This window comes from Rhamphochromis longiceps, linkage group LG4 (genome assembly GCF_057381845.1).
Source record: "Rhamphochromis longiceps isolate RC_006_pf linkage group LG4, R_longiceps_female_GT1.1, whole genome shotgun sequence".
In the NCBI taxonomy this organism is placed as follows: domain Eukaryota; kingdom Metazoa; phylum Chordata; class Actinopteri; order Cichliformes; family Cichlidae; genus Rhamphochromis; species Rhamphochromis longiceps.
The window spans coordinates 17,410,390-17,424,973 of NC_140560.1; the positions used below are offsets into that span (position 1 = coordinate 17,410,390).

The 14,584-nt window shown below is 39.9% G+C and overlaps 1 long non-coding RNA gene across 1 annotated transcript in view; it reads left to right on the forward strand.

Annotated features, from left to right (window-relative positions):
* LOC146671353 (uncharacterized) overlaps positions 1-9,837 on the forward strand; it is a 42,167-nt gene extending 32,330 nt beyond the window's left edge. The window contains exons 4-6 of the long non-coding RNA XR_014911446.1: positions 7,008-7,114; positions 8,360-8,818; positions 8,965-9,837. This is a non-coding gene — a long non-coding RNA (uncharacterized LOC146671353). The remainder of the gene's footprint in view (positions 1-7,007; positions 7,115-8,359; positions 8,819-8,964) is intronic.
* The last annotated feature ends 4,747 nt before the right edge of the window (positions 9,838-14,584 follow it).

The window sequence follows — 14,584 nt, forward strand, 5'->3', positions numbered from 1 at the left end:
GAATTATAGCTGCCTAAAAGAATAGTGACTACCGCTGCCTTCCTTTCTTTAGCGCACCGGGGCGCAGAACGCGGAGAGGAAGGCGAGGACGCCGCCGGGTTTCCCTCCTGCACCGCTTCACTGGATTTTTAATTCTTAGTGACTCTTATACACTCAAAGTGAAATTTGGTGGTTTATTGCATTTACAAGACTCTAACATGTAATTTGAACACAATGAATTTATGTTTCTAAGGTGAACGTAATAAAATCATATAAGATCTACATGAAATTCACCAACTAGCACCTCTTAAATTCTTGTTGATATGACATGATAAAATCTAACAAGAGTGGTTAGCTGCCTTAAAGACTCGCGATATCACAAGATCACGTGAGATTCTAAACAAGAGGCAGGAAAGCACATGGTTTGCTCCACAGTCATCTTGGAAAGGTAAGAGTGAATCTATCTTCATCCATCTTGATGAAAATACTTTTTGCACAAAGGTATCATTAGTTTGTCGATTCTTTTCAGTTCTATTTATTCACATTTGTTTGTTGTTGTTGTTGTTTTTTTTTTAAATCTGTTTATGCCATTCTAGCTAGCTAACACGGCAGCACGGTGGTTAGCACTGTTGCCTCACAGCAAGAAGGTCCTGAGTTCAATTCCAACATCAGGCCGGGGTCTTTCTGTGTGGAGTTTGCATGTTCTCCCCGTGTTTGCGTGGGTTCTCTCCGGGTACTCCGGCTTCCTCCCACCGTCCAAAGACATGCAGCTTGTGGGGATAGGTTAATTGGATAATCCAAATTGCCACTAGGTGTGAATGTGCGAGTGAATGTGAGTGTGAATGTCCCTGTGTGTTAGCTCTGCGACAGACTGGCGACCTGTCCAGGGTGTACCCCGCCTTTCGCCCTATGACAGCTGGGATAGGCTCCAGCGACCCTGAAAAGGATAAGCGGAAGCGAATGGATGGATGGATGGATGGATAGCTAGCTAACACATTAGTGCAAGAATATAGCACAATGTCATGATAGCCTAATATGAAAGACTTAGCTACTCCAAATATAGATATTGTTTATAACTTAAACTCTGCACATAAGCTAGTTTGGCTCTACCACAGAGACTGTTGTGATAAATTTACATTTTACGTGTGGGTTGTTGAAATTTGTAAGTTGCAACTGATGGAGAGTGGTTTATTTAACAACTTGTGTTTTTAGTACACTGAGGAGGAAAGACAAAACATGAACAGATATGTTTTCCTGTTTTGTTTTTTGTTTTTTAAATTAAATATTTTTCTACTTAAACTTAGACTTGCAGTTCCCTCCTGTAAAGATAATAAATGTTTAATCTTATCAGGTGGTGAAAGGTCTGGAGAGCTGGCAGGCCCGTTCATCAAATTCATGGTGAGCTAATATTTTTCTTAAATTATCACATTCCCATGTTAAAAATTTAATATATTCATTTGTAAGTGACATAGTTTTGAGACCAAGAAAACATTGCATTCTGATTTTATGTACACATCATCTAAACTTTCTTGAATTGGGGGTATGGCATGATTAAATTAATACAAAGTAAAAAAACAATATTAGAATGACAGAATTGTCTAAAATGCATGAATACTATTTGAAAAGATTAAGACTGTAAAACAATAGCCTCTGTATTTCTCACAAATTCCTGGTAATTCAGTTAAAAGTTCTTTAATCCCACTGCTAGGTCGTTGAGATGGATTTCCGTATATATTTGTTTCCCCCCCCCCCCTCCCCCCCCCCCACTCTGTGTACTGATGCTGTTGAAATCAGAAGAGAATACATCGCCAAAGGTCTTTGCGTGTACCTGAATGAAGATCCTGAGCTGGTGAAGGATTACCTGGTATGTTAACTTGCCTGTATCCTTAACTAAGGAGATGATCAAAGATAAGCTTGAACTACATGCAAAAAGTTTCAGGGGATGGGGTTTTCCTATAAATTACCGGTGGCTGTAAAAAAATAGCTTTTAAAATGGGAAAAGTAAGAGCTTTAAGTTTCTCACTGGATACTACACGTAGGGCTACTCGATTATGGCAAAAATGATAATCACGATTATTTTCACTGAAATTGAGGTCTCGATTATTTGACGATATTTAACCCTTTAAGACCTACTATAGAACAGTCCGCCAGAGCTTATATTATTTTTTTACATGTTATAGTGCCATTGGGAGCATTTCAAGTTGCTATACATCAATACAACTGTTATAGCCCATATTTTAATAATATGTATGCATTAAGTCCATAGTAACTACATTAAAATGGAGCACTGTAACAAAAAATAATTTCCCCCAGGGATCAATAAAGTATTCTGATTCTGATTAATTGCAAAAAGTGCAATAAACTACAAAAAAATTGAAAATGGTTTTTTACATATATTTCTACTTGGAGAAATTTAAGAGGTTTATCCCTCAAAACTTTAAATGCAAAAAATAGTTTACAACAACAGGAAATTTATTTTGAGTGTCTTCATAGTTTTATTTTGGAGATAAAGCAATTTTTATATACTGCAGGAAAAACAATCCTATGATTCAAATTTGCAAAGAAAACAGCATGTGCATCAAAATAAACTATTTCCAGCAGTGCAATATGAGTTCTAAGCATCCCAGAAACTATTCAGTAAAGTCTAACATGACTTATAAAAACACCAGTATAGGTGTTTAAGGCCTACAAGTAAAAAAACTACAGTTTCCGCGAAGATGACGTCACTTCGGGTTTCTGGCAGGAAATGGCGGACGTGCGATAGTTCGCGCTGACGTCTGTTTCAATGTGGGAAGTGTTGCGAACAGCTGATCAAATCGGCAAAGCGTGTTTCTGGAATATTGTGTTTGTTCCTGCTAGTGCGTTTTGTGCAATTTTTGCAACCGTGACCTAGGACAAGCTGATAGCATAAGATGTAAGTACAACTCCTCTGGTTTCATATGCAAAAAATTATTGCGCTAGCTTACGCGGTTCCGGTTCTACAGGGATTTAAAAATAGTTACGCAAAACGGAGCATGCCCGCTCTGACTGTAAAGGTTAACAATAACAATGTATTGAATAATGACTTTAACAAATAATATAAAATAGTGTGCAAATACTGATAACAGTGCAAATGTTTGCAATATAAGAAATAAATGTGAACATCTGTTTAGTGAACTTTGCAGTGGTGCAGCTACAACACCGTAGCAAAGTTTACACACGATGTCTGACTCGGCGAACCCATAATGTTTCCACACCACTGAAGTTTTTTTTGTTTTTGTTTTTTTACCCCTCTTTTCAACCAACGGCAGTCACTCTCCTCTCCAAATAACTTCTGCTTAGCTTTCCGAGCTTCCCTCGGGTCCTCTTAATTGTTGTGACACGTGTTGGAAACAAGAGGTGCGCTCGATTTGCCACACGGAGCAGCGCGAGAGTAAAGCACGAGGGAGGGGCTAATAATCGGCTCAGTCACTTTTAATGATCGTTGAAAGTAGGGCTGAACGATTATGGAAAATAATCTAATTGCGATTTTTTTTTTTTGCCCCAATACTGCGATTGCGATGCGATTATTATTTTTTTAAGGTCTTTGTCTTCTGTATTATTAAACAAAGACAAGCAATACATCATATAGTATGGCCAATACTATATTACATTAATTTTAAACTGTTCTTTCCTGGAAGACAGACCTCTGTTATGATGACATGAGGTGATGCATGAATTGATGACTGACATTTTTATTTAACTTCTTCAATCACAACAGTATATTTGAACATACACAATAGTTTATTTTTAGCTTACAAACATCTGAGCATAAAGTGCTGACAAGGAACCCTGGTGTAAACATTAAAATGAAAGTCAGTACAATGTGCAGATTGCAGAAATATACATAAAAAAAAAAAATCAGTGGCTTTACCACACTCAGTTTTTCGACATCTGTGAACTACTAGACAGTCATTCAATTAAAAAATAATATTAAATAAATAAAACTAATAAATAAAAAATACACACATCTTACTGATCTCTGCAGTCAGTAACATTACACATAAAGTGCAAACATAATAGCAATTGTATAAACACACACACAAACACGCCTTTAAAGTTTAAAGGCGTGAAATTGGACGGTCTAGCCTTCTGAATCAGAAGGCTAGTTCTGATTAGCGTCACCGCTGTCTCGGTGGAGTTTAATAAACTCGGACGTCTGCTTCTTGCTATCTAAAATATAACCAGACACTGGTGTAAATTCTCGACTGTCTCATACTTCTGTTTAATAAGTTTTCTGTTTGACGTTTAGTCAGCTGTGTGAAAACCAAGGAGGAACCCACCCGGGGGATTAATAAAGTTTTATTTTATCTAATCTAATAACTTTAATCTCAGCCAAACCGATTTACTCACGAACAAACAAAACACTGAAAAAAGCCCAACAATAACATTTTTAGGTTGTCTAAGTGACTTATATATTACGTTTAACCCGAGCAGCGAAACTCCGCGGTGATCTGAAAATAATGTGCCGGGAGTTGTGCCGTTCTCGGCCGCATCAGTAATCCTCGAGCTCCCGGCTAGCTGTCGAGCTGGTGGGTAGCAGACGCCTCTGAAAACGTCGAAGCACTTTTGCAAATATGGGATATCTTGATAAACCGAGCAGATATTTGATGTTTACACAACTACTTTCTCGCCTGAAAATATGTTAAAAGTTTATTTTGTGACCCAGAAAGATTAGTATGAGTAATTTTAAAACTTAGTAGCGGCCGCCATTGCTGGAAACTGGAGTTTGGCTGGGCCGCGCTATGAATTCTGGGATATGGTAGTTATTTGGACAGCCTTATAATCGCAGCCTTTGCGGTTAGAAAATTGCACTTGATCATGTCGCGATATTATCGCAAATGCGATATATCGTTCAGCCCTAGTTGAAAGCCCAGATCGTAATCGTGATTAAAATTCGATTAATTGAGCAGCCCTAACTACACGCAGCATTCTTGAGTGTTTTATACTATCATTATTATAATATCATTATAACAACCTCATTCATACAAGATTTTTATGTAACATTTACACTTCAATGGATGTATCAGGAGCAACTTGGGGTTCAGTGTGTTACCCATTGATAGTTTTAGTATCAGATTAGAGAAGCCAGGGATTAAAGCAGTAGACAACTTGCTCTACCTCCTGTGCCACAGTCACCCCTATCACAACTCAAGATTTTGAAAGACAGAACATTGTTGAGGTATTGAATGAACTTCTCTTGAGTGAGGAAAAATATCGGGCAGTCATTTTTGATTACATTTACATTATTATAAGGCTTGAATGAATAAAGCTTTTAGGTATTTTACATTAATGTAAAACAGATGTACTTTTAAAACTGTTTGCAATGGACATTAGTGAGAAATCATTATCTTTTTTTTAAATTTGTTTGTTTTATTGTCACAGGAAGTTGATAGAAAGCATGGCCACTGCCATAGCAGAGACAGTCTTTGGAATCTGTGTCATTCGGTCAGAGGGTGCGGAGCCTGGCGATGACCCTCAGGATGTTATGATTGTTCTAGAGGGGGTGGAAGTGATGGGTGAGTTGGGCAATGTAGTTTTTGCAGTGACAATGTTGCTTGGTCTGGTCTATTCACTGAACCTGAAATTTGCTAGAAATTGGAGAAAACAAAAAGATGTGTATGACAAATTTGTATTTACCTTTTAGATGTAATAGTGAAATGTATGTTAACCAGACTCTAGACTTTGTTAAATGCTCCAAAAAATTACTCTTTAAATTAACTTCAAATAATCATGGAAAGAATTTCCATGTGATTAAAGTGCTTTCTATTAGCATTAAAGACTTGTGTTGGAATAACTTAATTTGTATGAGTTGGTTTAACTCAATTAACTTAAGCTGGGACCAAATTTAGTAAATTAGTTGGAGAAAACCTGAATTGAGTTGGAACAAAACTCTTTGTTGGATCAACACTATTAAAATATATTGGATCAAAATGCAGTAAATACATTGATGAATCAATCTTTAATTAAGTTGGTCCGACTTGAGTGCATTAAGTTGGAGTAACAGAATTGCATAATGCTAAAATAAAGCAATTTAATCACGTGGAAATTCTTTCCATGATTTTTTTTTTTTTTTTTTTTTTTGTTCATTTAAAGAGTTGTTTTTTTGTTTTAGTGTACCGTGGCGGACGCCACTGGACTTTTAATGTTGTGTTTTATTGATTTTTATTGTGTTGTCCCCTGGCCAGGGTTGTTTTAATTCATTTTATATTTTTAACTATAAATATCAATCTGTCAATCCTTTCCGTGGCCGGGTGAGGTTTCCCATGTTGAGTCAAATTAAGCCGCAGGCTCCACAGTTTTTAATTTGTGTGCTTTCCCTTGGCGACTCCACTGCTCTGTCCGTTTGGAGGAAGGTTTCCCTCCTTTAAAAACACTGTGGAAAAAATAAAATCACCTTTGCTCCGTTACACACGCAGGAGCGAACCGCAGCCTTGGGCTGTATATTTTGCCCCTTGGTTTAATTTCCAGTGGTCTTTGGCTACTGCATTGTGCATTAGCATATGCGAAGGGCCTGTCCCCCAGCTCCATCTGTCCTCCTCAGAAATGGCAGTAGTGGCCCTCTGATGCCCTCTACCCAGTCGGTGTAGAATTACCTGGCAGACATTGTAAAAACAGCCCCTTGCTGCTGCTGCTGCTGCTGAAGGTTGAATGGCACTATTTGGGCCTCCCCAACAGAAAAAGCAAGAACTGCGACTGTTCTCGCTCCCATCGGCTGCTCATGGTGCATGGCAGTCCGCAGCTCTCTCCTCCAGGCCCCAGCGTTCCAACTGAAATAGGGGAGGCATGATTGAACAATGGCTGCCAGCCATGCTGAACCCACAGCACCACCCCTGGATGTTGCCTTGCATGGAGGGAGAATAAATAACAGACTGTGACACTTGCACTTCGATTAGTTGATTAGTAGTGTATGATAGCAATAAATCAACAAAAGGATCAATGAGTGCATTTCTGGCTCTGGTCACACCCCTCATTCTATGATGTCATTCTAATGGTATCATGTTGTCCAGGTCATGGAGGATGCCATCAGACTGAACAATGCTGTGGACACTCATCCGGAGTATTTTAAGGATGAGGAGGAAGTGGAGGAAATTCAGGAGTCACCATAAAACGCGAGGTTTTTTCTGCCCTTTATCCCCGTCCCTCTTCTCCACTGTTTCTCCCCCCTCTTCCTTTCTCCCTTTTCTTTTCCTCATTCAAGTCAGTCCCGTATCTAGCGAGTGAAAATAAAAAAATAAGATGCAGCAATTTTACGAGGAAAATACTAAAAAACTGGAAGACAAAGCCAATGCTGCAGACAGAAAGTTAGAAGAGGTCATTGAAATGTATGATTCCAAAATAAAGCTTAAGAGAACAGTAAAAAATAGTAGTGTGGCCGTCAATGCGGTTAAAGAACGCGAGGAACAACATCAATCCTCGCAGTGTGGATTGAGGGTCTTTTGACCTGTAATACAAAGTTACAGGACCAAACTGAAGATTTAACAGATGAGAGAGCAAATGGGCAAAGCGAGTGAAAATAAACCATAAAAGATGAATCAAATAGACCATTACGGCAAGGCTGGGATGGTCAATTTGGTAAAGTAAATCCGTTGGGCATCTTTTCTCGCCTTCAGACAATAATTCTGATGGCCAAAGAACCAAACGGGACAGGCAAAAAAAAAAGAATAAAATGCACTTGAGTTTGAAGTTGAGGAATAACTCAAAAGAAGCTATATGACAAGGGAGTGAATTATGGAAAAAAGAAAAAGTGATTGAAGTAGTTTTAAAAGAGTGACTTAGGAGTGCCCTCGTACTGAGTGATCAAAACCAGTGATCACTGTAGAAAGAAATAAAATAATTTAACAAGGTGGTAATGTTTGAACATGTATTTGTCTTGTCACAGCAACTTATTGAGAGATGACTGTGTGTGTGTGTGCGCCTCTCTTTCAGGAGAGGAAGCATAGCAGATTTGGATAGGAAATTTATAGTTTAGTGTTGATACGTTGTTGTAATGGGGTTATCTTATGCTGAATCTAAGTATGTTAAAGTGCATAAAGGGGGCGATTGTTGTGTGCAAATTGTGTGGTTTTAACAAGACTTTCGGTGTATTGAGGAGGTGAAATTACATGAGTTGACCTGGGAGTGTCAGGACTCTGGTGGCACAACTTTTTGTTTAAGATTTTTGAGGTTGTTGTGGAGATGGGTTGATTCTGTCAGTTAGGTTTGGGTTGTTTTTGTTTTTAATAGAGGGAGTTTTATTAAACATGGACGTCTAAGAAGGGGCCCATTATTTTTGTAACAGTGCACTTAAAGAAAACCTGTCAGGTGCTTTGATGAGCTAATAATCAGCTCTTTTTTTTTTTCTCATTTTTGTTCTAAGCAGGCCTGCAACAGTGAATAACAGCGGTGACAAATTCTCGGGAGAGCAAATATAAGGTGGGCTTTCCAGATTACAACTGGCTGAGGAGAAGGCTACCAGTGGGGACCTGATCAGATTGAAAGTCCCTGTCTAAAAGGAGGTATGGGTTCCCCAAGCGAATTCGGTCAGATAATGGGACCCATTTTAAAAACAAAGATTTGGCGGAGGCAGAACAGAGGCTGGGGGTGCAACACACGTTTGGAACTGTGTATCATCCTCAGTCCCAAGGGAAAGTAGAAAGGATGAATCTAAATTTGAAGAACAAAATTTGTGCTCAGACGGGGCTAAATTGGGTCGCATCCCTGCCCATTGCATTAATGATCATAAGATGTTCTGTTAACCAATCCACAGGCTTCACGCCGTACGAGCTGTTGACAGGACGACAGTTTCCAGGTCCCTGGACGGCAGTCCCGGCTGAAGAGAGTATAAAAAGTAACAGAACGCATGCAGAATATTGGAAAGAATTAAAAGCTCTTGTGTCTAGTTTCACACAACAGGTTGCAGCAGGAGTGACCACGGTGGACAGGTCCGCACCCGACGCCAAGGTGGTGTGGCTGAAGGTCATCAAGCGAAAGTGGAAAGACCCGAGGTGGACGGGGCCATTTGAAGTGAACGCTCGTACCACAACAGCGGTCCAGTTGAAGGGGAAAGGCCAGACCTGGTTCCATTGGTCTCAATGTGCAGTGGCAGACGAGAGCTTGGTGGAGACAAGCTCATCCCCAAATAGTCTACCTGGGAAGTCGAAGAAAGAAGAGAAGGATCCGGGGCGTCTCTTCACTCAAAGAGGAGGTGCCAAAGAGGCGTGAAGCGTGATAGGCTGGGGCTCCAGTCTAGAGTTAGAGGAGAGTAGGGGAACCAAAACCATGGGCTTGTGGGGAGATTGGAAAATAACTGGGGTGTTGGCGTGCGTGAGTGTTCTAATGTTTCTTTGTTTTTTGGCAGACAGGTGAATTGCCCAGACGCAGAGGTCTACCCGCTTCAGAGTCCAAATTGATTGCGTTGCCAAGGAAGGTTAAGCGTGAAGTCTCAGGTAAAAGGGATGAGTGCCTCAGCATATATGGTGGACTAGAATTAGACTATGTTAATGGGTCCACCACTTCATTCACGTTTGATTTGTGCAACGTTTTTATCTGTAAGGGAGCTGACAGTAGCTGGAGGGGATTTAATGTGTGGGTGTGTTGGGATTATGCTGTGAACACATATTGTGAAAGGGGAAGTCGTCCTTATGCCAATTGGTGTCGGAACTGGGATCAGGTAAAAGGTTACACTGGGGAAGATTGGGAGGCGTCAGAGCAGGGGCCAGAGAATGAGCTAAAACTTCAGAGAGATTATAGTCCGGCCCAGAATCCATTGACCTTGTCAATGGGGAACTGGTGGCGTCAAAATTCCTTATATTTAGTTCTGGGTGTGGAAACTGTAGGGATAGATCCAAAAAGGTTAATAAAAGTTAATTTTCTTAGTAAAGCTAAACCAATGAGGCCTGTAGTAAGGGACAATGGGACATCACTGATAAAAATTAACCAAAACTCAGATAGGAAGGTAGTTGCAGTTGACTACACTTGCCTGAAAAGATTTAATTGAACGTGCCACCGGATTCAGTGACAGCAATCTCTGGCTGGATTGGGTGGCTCAAAATGCTAGGGAACAGCATGTAGATGATTGTGTTGCCTGTGCTACAGCTAGACCTCGTTTGTTTACTGAGCCTGCGCCTCTGTATCCAGAGGATGAGTGGGGTTATAATTGCATGTTGAGATTAACTAGAGAAGCTGTGGCCACGGGTGACTGCATCACACTGTCAAGTTTATATCCACCAATTGACAAGCGTACGCAGACAGGTTCATTCATACCTAAACAAAATAATTACACGTTTTGAATTTTCTACGGACGCCGTGAAATACACTCTGGGAGAAATTGACCCTAGTTGGTGTGAGAGGACGCTCACGGGAAGGACCACAAATAATGTAAGTGACCCAAACACCATAATAGGTACATGGGCTAGAGGTGGGTTGTATTATTACTGTGGACATCACACCCTTTTGGTGCGTGTTCCTTTGGGGAGTGTGGGGACATGTGCTATGGTGCTGTTAGGAGCACCATTGATGCTAATAGGGAGTAGGGTAAAAGCCATTCCACAACATGACACGCGTACATTGACAGTCAGATGTAGGAGACGCATGTTGAGGGAAAGAAGCACAACGGGTACACAGATTTATGACCCGAGAACGGACTCGCCTACCTGGATTGACTCGATTGGAGTTCCCAGGGGAGTTCCTGATGAATATAAATTAGTTAACCAAATAGCAGCAGGATTTGAAAGTGTGTTCCTATGGATAACTCCAAATAAAAATGTTGATCGCATTAATTATGTTCATTATAATTTGCTGAGGCTCTCAAACCTTACCAGGGACGCCATGGTGGGCTTTGCAGAACAACTGGGGGGGAACATGCATGTTGTTTTTCATCTGCGGTGACGCATATTACTGGTCATCATATGCATGTTACACCCCAAGTATTGTTCGGGGAAGATCGCCGCTGTTTGAGTGATCGTGCTCTACTCCCCCCCCCCCCCCCCCCCCCATATATATTTCAATAAAATCCTTGTTTTGACGCACCTTATTGGGACTTTGTAGTCGTTTGTCTTTTCTTCAAAATACGAATCGGGACAATAATAGCGAGTCAATCCAGTCCAAAAGCATAAAGAACTATTTTACTATGACAAATAAAACAAATGAATGAGCTCATTTTGCTGAGAGTGGAGAATCTGATTACTTGCGCGGGAGGCTCCACTATTAGCAATACCTGGTGTGAATACATGGTGTGGATGTGTGTGACTGGATGACGGTGGGGATGAATAAATGTGGACAAACCACTTGCCATGCCAGCAAGAGAAAGGGTATGCTTTGCTTTGCTTTTGCCATAAGCAGGAGGAGTGGAAGGCTTAATTCTGGCGATGTTGATTTTGGGTTGCTGATGTTTGCTTTGAGAAAATTTCTGTTTTATTGACTGGGGTTAGATTATGGTATTATAGTATATTGTTGGGAGAATGCTAAAGGGGAAACATTTTTTTTGATATAACTCATGTTACCATTAACTGAAGAAACACATGACTGATAACTGTTCTAAGTTTATTTTTATAACACAGATTGGATCATAAGGGGGAAAACTGAGTATGGAATGTGAAGTTCAGGTTTTGTTTTTAGGAAGTTCCAAGGATGCAGGCTGTGGATAGAGCTGGGAGTTCGAAAAGATGTGACATGATGATTAAATGGATTTCATTCCTTAAAGACAGGTTTGCAGGGTCGGAGCAAATATACCTGAGAGGAGGATTGCTGAGGTGTTTTGAGGGATGATATGACTAACTGTATTTTTCTTTTAATTTCCTAAGCTTGGGTGGAGCATTTTTAGTTTGACACATGAGATGTGTCAAAAAAGGGGGAATTTAAGGTTTAATTTGAAATGGGTTTTAGGATTATTTTATAACTTTTGGGGTTTTTGATCATTTAGATATGGTAAAACTGAAGCAGAAATTGTTATTTTTATGTTAAGGTTAAAGGATTAAAGTGAACTGAATCCTGTTTAGAAGATACAATGCCGGTGTTTTTAAAGCTGTATACAAATCTTAGAGGGAAATTGTGGGACACTTTGACAAAAAGATATGCTTTGGGGAAAACTAGTGAAAGTTGTAGGAGTAGAAAATGTCTGAGTTCTTTTTGATTTCTAGAAGAAGTGGTTATAATGTTATTACAGATTTATTTTTAGGATAGAGGGGAGAGCTTATACGTAGAAATGATTTTATATACATTGCATTTTGATGCTTATTAAGGAGTTGTGGCTCAGTCTATTAAAATGAAGGTCAAAAGCTTTGTTTGGCGCGAATGTCCAGGCAATCTATTGTGCTAAGTGACTGGAGCATAGAAGGCCGCACATGCTTACAAACACATAGAATCCATAAACCTGTCAGGCCAGAGGCCTGAAATTCATTTAGCTTGTAACTGAACTTGAGCTGGCCCTGTAACAAGTGACAGAAAAGAGGAACTGGATAAGAGTTTCTTGCTTTAAAGAAGGACCAAAGGAAGGAAAGCATTTATTTTGGTTAAGTCTGATAAACTAGAATTAGAAGGTATTGTTACATTAAAAGGAGCAAAATGAAATAAAAAGGCTATACCAAAAACGGGTTATAACATAGGAAATGTGAGTGTTAAAATGAAGTTGGTGTTAACACACAGGAGTTGTTTTTAGGCAGCGTTTAGCTATGATAAAATGTATGCATGAGTAATTGCTTATATGCTTAAACTTAATTGATTAAAATGGTTGTTCTCTCTTGGATCTTTTAGTAGAATAGGCGCTTATAATGATTTTCTTGTGAAAGGTGACTTTAGATCAGAGTTAAGGCACTTGCAGCAGCGACAGTTTTGTGTACAGGATGTTGATGATCAGATAAGGCGAGCAATAGGAAACATGCAGGGACGTGAAAGCAGCGCTTAAAATGAGTAACGTTGAAGAGTATATATGTGTGTGTGTGTGTGTGTGTGTGTGTGTGTGTATGTATATACAAGTCAATAAGTCAAGAACATAATTAGGATCATGCTTTTGATTAAAGAGTCCCAAACATGATAAGTTAGGGAGGCGCAGGAAAAGCTGTTTTGTTTCCTTTGCAGAAGATCTCGGCGACCACAGGGGGGTGAGGATCCTGGAGGCCCGAGGCCTGATGGACCACGAGAGGGACGCAGAAAAAACCTAATCTTACGCATGGAGTGTTCTCAAGTGGGAGCTGGCATTTTATTATTGGACCACCTAGATGACATGAGGTTGTCTGATTTGCTGAGCCAGAGGATGGATGTCAGAGAAATGAAACAAGTAAAGTGTAGTGACCCTCTTTTTAGGGAAAGTGGGTCAAAAGAGGGAGTGTGGAGATCAGGGAAATTATTTTGCTGCTATTGTTAATAATCATCATCATTACCATTGCATTAATAATATAATCTACAGCACTGATATTGCATTCAGATGTTTAAACATATTGGCACCCAATTAGCCTTTGTTACAGGTGCAGTTATAACCAATTTAAACTGTTGAGTTGAATCTATAATAAATGCTTTTGATTGAATGCTTGTTATAATCTTAAGTGTGTATGTGCTGATTCTGTTGATTCTGAGTACACTCTGTGCAAAGTCAGAGTGACAGGAAACTCCGACTACTCCCCCCACGCGTGTGTTCATTAAAATCAATTGTTTGACCAAGCTCTTCTGGACCATGGTTGTTTTTACTCTCCTTCCTCAATATTTGAACTCTTAACAGTTGTCAAGTATAAAAGTTTTGCACTCTGTCACGGTCTCGATGTCTGCCCGGCCGGCTCCGCAAGGCTACATATGTTTATTGTGTTGCTGCTTTCTTCCACTCGTCATTCTGCCTGGGCGGAGCTCAGGCCCACGCACCTGTCTGCAATTACGCTGCAACGTGTCCTGTCTGTATGGAGCCTGAGAGCTGCCAGAGTAATAATGTAGATACAGGCCTCTTTCTCCTTCTGCTGGTGTTCATGCTTTTATTCCATTGATGTTGCTATCATTTGTAAATATATTTATTTGGTGTTATTTTATCAATTTTCTACTACTGTCGTTCATGTATTTATTTTTTTTTTGTATTTAAATATGATTTTTTTAAAGTAATGCTGCGAGTTAAAGGTTTCATTGAATAAAAAAAAAGATTTAAAGATGACTGGTGGCGGAAGCAGAGCACAGACTGTGAGAATCTATCGCCATCGTGTGGTGCAGAGATATATTTCCATTGAATTTAGACAACGAAAGCTTGGCTCACAGAGCAGCTGCAACACGAACAAAAAACATTAAATAGCAACATATTATATTATATTATATTATATTATAGTGCAAACAGTGCAGGCTTCAGCTCTGGGGAAGAAGCTGTTCCTCAGTTTGGGTGGATTCTGTCACTCACAGCGTTGTTAGCCCTCTTGTGCGCGCAGACTGCAACCCCCCGCCCCCCCACTGTGCGTTGCCCTGATATCTGCAGTGTGAGGTTGGATCGCTCATTTTCATCCTCACACTGATGCCACTTATTTCGGTCTTTGTTTGACATAAAAGGGCATATTTGTCACTTTATTGCAACTATATTTGCACTCTTGAGCTCCTTCATTCACTGACTGATTATAAAGTTATTACTTGCGTTATGTATTCA